The sequence below is a fragment of the Dermacentor andersoni genome, chromosome 7 (assembly GCF_023375885.2).
Source record: "Dermacentor andersoni chromosome 7, qqDerAnde1_hic_scaffold, whole genome shotgun sequence".
In the NCBI taxonomy this organism is placed as follows: Eukaryota; Metazoa; Arthropoda; class Arachnida; order Ixodida; family Ixodidae; genus Dermacentor; species Dermacentor andersoni.
Window position 1 is genome coordinate 178,385,149 of NC_092820.1, and position 8,319 is coordinate 178,393,467.

General features: G+C 45.0%; 1 long non-coding RNA gene across 2 annotated transcripts; it reads left to right on the forward strand.

Annotated features, from left to right (window-relative positions):
* Positions 1-245: 245 nt before the first annotated feature.
* On the forward strand, positions 246-7,938 carry LOC129385260 (uncharacterized). Of its 2 annotated transcripts, none has more exons than XR_008612827.1 (2): positions 246-362; positions 6,475-7,938. It is a non-coding gene; the product is annotated as an uncharacterized lncRNA (long non-coding RNA). The 2 variants fall into 2 exon arrangements; XR_008612826.1 differs by having other exon boundaries at positions 348-436.
* The last annotated feature ends 381 nt before the right edge of the window (positions 7,939-8,319 follow it).

Consider the following 8,319-nt stretch of genomic DNA (forward strand, 5'->3'; position numbering starts at 1 on the left):
GCGCGAACCTTGTCGTCTGTCCTCCAACTTTAGCGGCCCGCTGATACTTTTTTACGTAACATGTAGTCGTACACACAATAACAAGTTCTCATAGTTAAACAAAACATGTTTTCGCGTAGTAATAAAGCTAAAACAGCTTTTCACGTGCTGTTGTAGCAGAAAATGAATCGTTGTGACAGACGGAACGGTACTTGCCAAGCGCGTCTTCAAGGTGAAAGTGTCTGCGTTCACCCGGTCGACGAAACGCAGGCGTTAGGTTCACCCAAACGTCACGTCCGGGATGTCGCATTCATTCTTTGTTTTTTCGCGTCCGTGATGTCACATCCGTCTTTGGTTTTGGCGGCAGAATGGCAAGCTCAAAGGTGAGCTACGCTCAAACAACTGGACAAAGATGTGGATCGTTTATTTTTCGGGGTTTGTGCTAGCGTAAGCTATCGTAAGTACTTCACTTTTCCATTCGATGTGCCTCTACTATGCAAACCTACGCTTTCGGCTGCCTGATACTTCATTTCCAGGTTCCTTACCAGCTTATTTTCCTTGTGACGCATCCCGCGGACCGCCGCACCGATCAGCCAGTGCTACCTACAGTGTACTAGCGCCGAGAACGCATATTAGACGACACTGTTTATCTTAAGTTCCTTCAAACTTGTAAGAGCCTTTTTCACAATCACTTAAACGTAACATTACCTGGTTACGGTGCTGCTACACGGCAGAATGTGTAAATGGCAGATGACCCAAGTGCGGCATGTGCTCGCACTTGTTTAGAGAAAATAAGGAGTATTCATCATTTATCTCGCAGTGTAAACGTACATTCCTGACACATGGTTCAGGTCTGCCGTCCGCCGACTAAGGGCGGTAGTGAATGAAGTCGCTAAATGAGTGCTTTGCGGCGTCATTAAACGCGCGGGAAACAGCGTTCCTTTACATAGTAATATGAGCCTTTACATAGCAATATCGCTGCGCTGTCAACAGCCATTCTCTGGTAACCTTTCTCCGCAGCGTAACGCTCGAGTGCTCTGTGCAGATGTGACAAAGGTTGTGTGTGCGGTCGGTATTTGTGATTTTCTAGAAAGAAGCTTCATTACAAAGTGCATGATCAGGCTGCGTGGTCGTCCATTCTACTAGAGCGGGACAATCAATAAACGATACAAGCATGGACATACACATGCTGTTGCCAAATAACCCTTAAGGTGGGTCCATTTAATACTGGTGATCTAATCGTGGATGAAGACTGGGATGTTCTCTTTATGTGCTTGCTTCAAAGTAGGATAAATCGTAACTTGGCCAACAAATTTTACTAGTGTCATAAGGTTTTGTGAGAAAGGGTGTTGTGTATGGCTTTGTAACGAGTCATTGTCTCCCATCGCACGTGTATATCCAGGCTGGAAGTTATGTTCATGTGCTCAAGAGTGCTTCAGGAACCCTCTGAGCCCTTGCACGTTGATATTACAGCCACTTGTGAATTCTGGTCCTATGTAAGCATTAAGGGGTTTTAGCACTCATCTTAGTGATAACCTTAGATGTTAATTCTATAGTGTATATTGTTAACTGACAAGCTGGGTCTGGTAAGTTTTACATCTTGACACTAAGAACCTGTGGCATGATGAGTTTGCGCAAAAGAACAGTGCAGGTGCCATCATATATACATTCATTGTCATTCACGCACACTATTGGAGGGACTCCAATCTACATTAAGTACAGTGCAATCGGCGCCAGTACCAGTGGTCGCTCAATGTGTGGTTTGGAATTTACGCCAGTGCAATAATCAGTACCATCTTCAATCACGCACTGACTGGACAGCGTTATGTGAACGAAATCCTTGAAGGAGTGGTTGATGAGTTTCTCAGCAAAGTCCCGCTGTCACATTTTCCACTTCTGCTGTATCAGCAAGATGGGCCACCTGCATGCAGCAGCAGCCGAGCACGAAACTGGTTGGGTGCTACTTTTCAAATAGATTGGAAGGCACGAGCCTGTAAAGAGGCCGGCTAGGTCACGTGACCTCTCCGTTAAGTTTCTTTCTTTGGGGTTATGTGAAAGATTGTGCCGGACGTCACATTAGTTCAAGGTAAGGATAACGGATGTCTGCCATAGAATTCCGGCATCGGTCATCAAGAAAGCCACTAAAGGTGTGATAAAATAGACAGTACTGCGTAGCTGCAAAAGGAGACCTATTTGAACACGTCCTCTAGGCTGATGTTCAACGCAGCTTACGAATTAATAGATAGTAAGAGCACACAGTTTTTTTTTTTGTCTGTGTGTGTGTGTGTGTGTGCCGACATTCTGATTGCCAGTTCGGCTCACAGAAGTGGTATATTTAATTTTGTGAACGCATTGGTTTTGCCTTTTCTCTACAAGTTGGTCGCTTTCCAGTGTGTTTATTTCGCTTTTATTTGTTGACACGAACCTGTTTTTGCAGCACGTGTACACTTTCATGAAAAATAAAACGCTCACTTTATATTGGCTTTGGTCCGAAGCAAGTTTCTGGTGCGAAATATAACTTCGCCCGCACTCTTTCGATGCGGTGCGAGCAAAGTCTGGATTTTGAAACATTCTGTGCCTATTACATTGCTCTTCACATTTCGTGTGTGGTCAGAGCTGCACTTTGGCTGCGTTATCAAGGTGCTTTTGTTATCATTTATCAGTCGGCCTTGAGAGAGGGATAATAAGTGTGACGTACAGAGAAAGGAGAAGCTGCGAAACTGCTGTTGGGGCTCCTTCCGTACCATTATCAAGGTGGTGCGCTGTCTCTTCGGGTTTGCGATAGGCAATGCAGTTACTTTCAATCAGCTTATTTGAGGGCACTGCTTTATGATGTTGGTGAGAGTTCACTCACATGGTATTTTTCATAGTTCGTGAGGTTATTTTCCAGTCGGTAAAATTGTACGCGATTAGTATGTTGCTGAAAACACTGCAGTTAGATGTCATTTTGGGATGCCAACAAATGCCTCATTGACACTGAAAATTATGAGAGTACTTCTCGAGTTAGATAATTGTAATTACCAAATTAAATCTCAGTAACGAAAGAATTACTGGCTACTACTCCACTTTACTGGAAACAATATGCACTAGGTTTTCTTCGAGTAACGGAACTGTTTTTTTTTTTTTTTAATCTTAGTGCATGATAGCTGTGGAACACTCTCTCTCTTCGTCCCTATACCCCGTTTTCCAGTGGAGGGTAGAAAAACGGACATGCGTCTGGTTAACCTCTCTGCCTTTCCTCTCTTCTATTTCTCTCTCTCTATAATTCACTCAGTAACCATAATGAGGCCAAGCCAGATTCACTCGAAATCAGAATCAACAGCAGTCATGTGCGGCAGCACTTATGCTCGGACTAGCAGAAAAAAAAAGAGGCTGCAGTTTTGCAGAAAGGCGAAGCAGTCTTAGTGATAGCCAAGTATGCGACAATTACACGAAGGAAGATTACACCAGCAAGGGGACTCAGGCTGTGAAATTGAACTGTCTCCTACTATGAGGTCTTGTATATGCTTAGCGCCGTTACTTCAGTGCTCAAGTCTTCGAGGTCAAACGAAGTTTCTTGAAGTGCAAGAAATATATATATATGTATCGTAAGGAACCGCTTTATTCCAGCCAAGCTCTGACTACTACCTCGAGGATTAAACTGTGCTGCTAGTGATGATATATGCAGATGAAAAAGATGTGCAGATGATGAAGTTGAAAGTCAGGCATGTGTTGTGCCCATGCTAAATCTCTCTCTCTGTGGAAGCGGCCGCCTGGCTGCGCGTAAGTACTATAAAATGCGTCAAGTATTTGGTTTTAAGCGGGAGACATGCACTATCTCTGTGCCACAGCAACGGGAATCGGGTGGCGTTCTAACAAGCGAGAGATGGTAATTGACAGGTGATGTCTGCTCAACGACCGCGGAAAGTCGAATAAAACACCAGAAATTTTTTGCATAAGCCAGGAACGCACACAGGAGTCCAAAGAACTTCGTCACCAGGAGAAAAAGTCACAGCACAGTGGGTCAAGTCGTAACGAAACTTGCGAGCGTCCTGGGAGACGCCTGTGTTAAGCGGGGCAAGGCGACTGCACTCCGCGAGGCAAGACACAAACTGTTCCAAGAAAGGAACTGATGGGGGTACAGGAGTCGAAAGGAATGATACATCAAGAATGAAACTTGGTGAACAGCCATAGATGAAGAAAAAATGTTAAAAGCCAGTAGTACGTTGCGTAGCCATGTTATAGGCGAATGTCAGAAACGGCAGGATTGCATCCCCGTTCGTGTGGCCAGGGCGGATGTACATTGCAATCATGTCAGAGAGGGTATGGTGAAAACACTCCGTCAAGCTGTTGGTCTGTGGATGGTAACTGGAAGTCGTCTTGCGAATTCTGTTAGAGGCGCACAGAACTTCGGTAAAGATAGAAGAGAGGAAGACTGCTGCGGTCACAGGAGAACGCGCGGAGCGCTGCGGTGTAAGATAATGTTGTGTAGAAAGAAATCAGCGACTTCAGCAGCAGTCCCGGATTGTAGAGATGCTGTCTCCGCATAGCGTGTTGGATGGTCTATGGCCGTTATAATCCAACGATTGCCATGTAAGGTCGTGGGAAGAGGACCGTACAGGTCTATTCCAACTACTTCAAAAGGCGAAGCGGGACAAGGCAGAGGTTGTAAAGAGCCAGAAGGAGCTGTTGGTCGTTTGCGGCTTTGACAATGAACGCAGGGTGCAACATACTTCGCAACGGCTGAAGGTGGGCCAGGCCAGGAGCAGCGACTTCATATTCTGTTGTAAGTCTTGTGGTAGCCTAGATGACCAGTCGTCGCATGATCGTGAAAGGCTTCAAGCACCTCACATTGCAGAGAACATGGTATGACCGCGACCCATTTGTTGCCATCAATGCGATAAATGTTGCGATGTAAAACCTCATTGTGCAGCTTGAATTGATTAAGTTGTCGACGAAGTCAGGCGTTTGGAGGTGACGAAGAATCTTCCATGCGTTGGAGAATAGTTCAGCAGTATGGGTCGATGCGTTGGTGGGACACAAGGACAGATGGGCTGTCGTGTCTTAGCCATTCGAGGGTTACAATGGGTAAAGCCGATGAAGAGGACTCGGGACGTACACAATTACAGAGAGGTTATGGTGAATCGTCATGATTCTTCAGAGGGTAGCAAGAGAGAGCATTGGTGTCTTGATGCTTCTTTGCAGCCCTGTAGGTGACATTGAAATCGTACTCCTGTAGGTGAAGCACACAGCAACCCAGGTGACCTGATAAATTCTTTAGCAATGAAAGCCAGCACAGTGTGTTATGGTCGGTAACGACTGTGAAATGGCGGCCATGAAGATATGGGCGAAATTTTTGCACTGCCCAACAGCAAGGCACTCCTGCAGTAATTCTCTGCACTGGTTAGTGCACGACTAGCATAAGTAATTACTCGTTCGCGGAATGTGTTGTCACGTTGCAGTAGAATGGCACCGAGACTGACTGCTAGCGTCGGTGTGAAAGATGGTGGGCGCGGTCGGATCAAAGTGGCACAGTACTGGGTCTGACGTCAGGGAATGTTGCAAAAGCAGGAAAGCATGTTCACATTCGTCGGACGAAACAAAGGGCGCATTACTGGCGAGGAGTTGATGGAGCGGGGACGTAAGCGTAGCGAAGTTGCATATGAAGTGCCGGAAGAAGCAAGTCCAAGAAAACTGTGCATGTCTTTTTGACGCAGTAGACACAAAATTCGAGGATGGCAGTAAGCTTCTCGGGGTCCGGTCGAATACCTTCTTTGCCGACTATGTGCCCCAGAACTTTGATGGCCTTGCTGGTGAAACTGCATTTGTGTGTGTGTGTGCGTGCGTGCGTGTGTGTGCGCGTGCGTGTGTTGAGCTGCAAGCCAGCATTTGCAAGAGAGGCAAGGACTTCATCAAGACGTTGCAAATGTTGTGAGAACATGGTTGAAAACACAATGTCGTTGAGATAGCACAGACAGGTTTTCCATTTCAAGCCACACAAGACTTATCGATCATGCGTTCGAATGTGGCAGGCACATTGCAGAGTCCAAAAGGCATCGCACTGAACTCGTAGAGCCCATCAGGGGTAGCAAATGTCGTTTTTTCTTTGTCGGATTTGGACATCGGTATTTGCCAGTAGCCTGGTCTAAAGTCAAGGCTAGAAAATTATTCAGCACCGTGGAGTGAATCTAGTGCATCATCCATCCGTGACACGGGGTAAACATCTTTGCGCACGATTTTGTTCAGCGCACAGTAATAGACGCAAGAACACACTGAGCTGTCTTCGTGACAATTGCAACGACATGAGTGTCAACAGCTCAAGTGACAGTTGATCCACGAGGCAACAGTTGGGGTTCGAGAGTTTGGTTTATTGCAGTAAGCAATGCAGAACCCTCAGAGAAGCGAATAAGGCCAGGGGTAATCAGAATTGCTTGAGATAGGGTATGTCATAGGGTAGAATGAGTACGCCGCCATCCACAATGTTACAGGAGTTGACACCTATAATCTCTTCTCTAGGTGGCCAAAGAACGTAATCGGAAGAGGTGACGAGACGAATGCGTTCTTCGTGGTTAGAAAAAGAATTGCCAGTGGCATCCAGTTGTGTGAGGCGCTGACGACAAGAGATGGAAGCAGACGCCAAAGAAGTCCCACCCCAAGATGAGTTCATGGGTCACTCACGAAATACCGCAAAAACAATGTGGTGAAGAATTTAGTCTATGGACACACGAACAGTACACGGTGCGATTGGACGAATAATAACGTTGGCTGCTGCACAAAGAGAAAGGCCGGAGTAAGGCAATTCTTGTGTTTTATAGAGTCCCGAACAGTCACATGGCAATAATCGCCAAGCGTCTTGTAACATGGAGCCACCTCAGAATTGCACCAAACAAAGATGATGGATGCAGCCAGTCTTGCCAGATAACTACATTTTGACTATTCTGTATTGTTTGCATTTATTGTGCAAAAGGAATTCTCGCAGAGAGTTTTATCTTCAGTGGCCTTCAGTTGACGTCATCTGCTACAACTAGCACATAAGTTAACTCCATAGCACCACTAGGATGGAGACATTGTGTCGTGGGATGCTTCCTTAAAAGTGGGCAAGAAGATTCTAAAGGAAAAGTGTGAGATGGTCACAGTAATAACCAAGGCATTTGGCATGGGAATGACCCAGCTATGAAGGTATTATCAGATGTGGACAAGCATATAATACTAAATGGCGCCTTGCACGAGTCCCAAGTGTCAAATGTAATGAGTATTGTGCATTGAAAGGGCCAAAAATGTTTTGTACATGCAAGGGAACACTATGGGCATTTGATAGCAGTTGCTTAGATGTACTACATTAAAGGGAACCAAACGAATTCCCTTAGACATAAGTATGCAGCAAATTCAAGGACTAGATGAAGCTTCAAAGAAACTGCATTTCATGTAGGATAGGTGTGAATGACCTTTGTGCATGAGATCAGTGACAAAAACACTAAATGAATGCAGTACAGTGTCTGCATCATATCTTGTGCAGACCAAACTAGCCTGGAGTTTCAGCATTCCTTGTCTGTACATTTAAATAGGCACTACATTGTTCAAAGTGCTATATTGTTCTACAAAACATAATATGCAAGATGTAGCATGCTAACCCTCGTGGCTCAACAACTACTGAACCGAAACCTCAATGAGCAGTGAAGCGTCCTTGTAATTTTCATCGTAACCATACTTTTGCTCTTGAAAGTGAACCTCTTTAGTGAATTTGCTTGTGTATTAATTTTTCTTTTGGCAAGTATTTTTTATACATGTTAATGTCTCAATCCTGCTTTCTCTTTCCGGAGCTAAAACAAAATGCCTCTTATTTCAATTTGATCTTTTGACCTAGGAAGCCATCATCTGGTGCTGTGTACAGCAAGCACATGCTTCGGGCAAGGAGGGAGCCAGCACCACATCTACATCAGCAAGAACCTCGGTGCTCAAAATAAACATTTTCTGTGCAAATACCTGTCTTTTTATACTTCCAGCATGAATTAATAAGTTCTTTTGCCTTCGCATGCAGGAAGGTTTATAGGAATAAATAGTGACTGTTGAATGCCCAGGAAAAGCCTTGAAGCCATTCTACTTGTACAGTGATAAAGTACATGCGTACTTGAACTTGATAGTACAGAAACGAAAGGCAAAGTAACAGGCAAAATGCTCGGGGCAGCAGTCGTATAAATGGTAGATGAACACAGCTAATTGTGCTGTCCAGTTTCATTCAGTTTGACCAAGTGTTGCAAGAATTGCCTTCAGTATGAATCGTTCAGTTTAGCCAGCTAAAGTCGAACTCGTACAAACTTTGGAATGTCTGCCGAGAATTTTAGCATACATGGTATGTGTGCA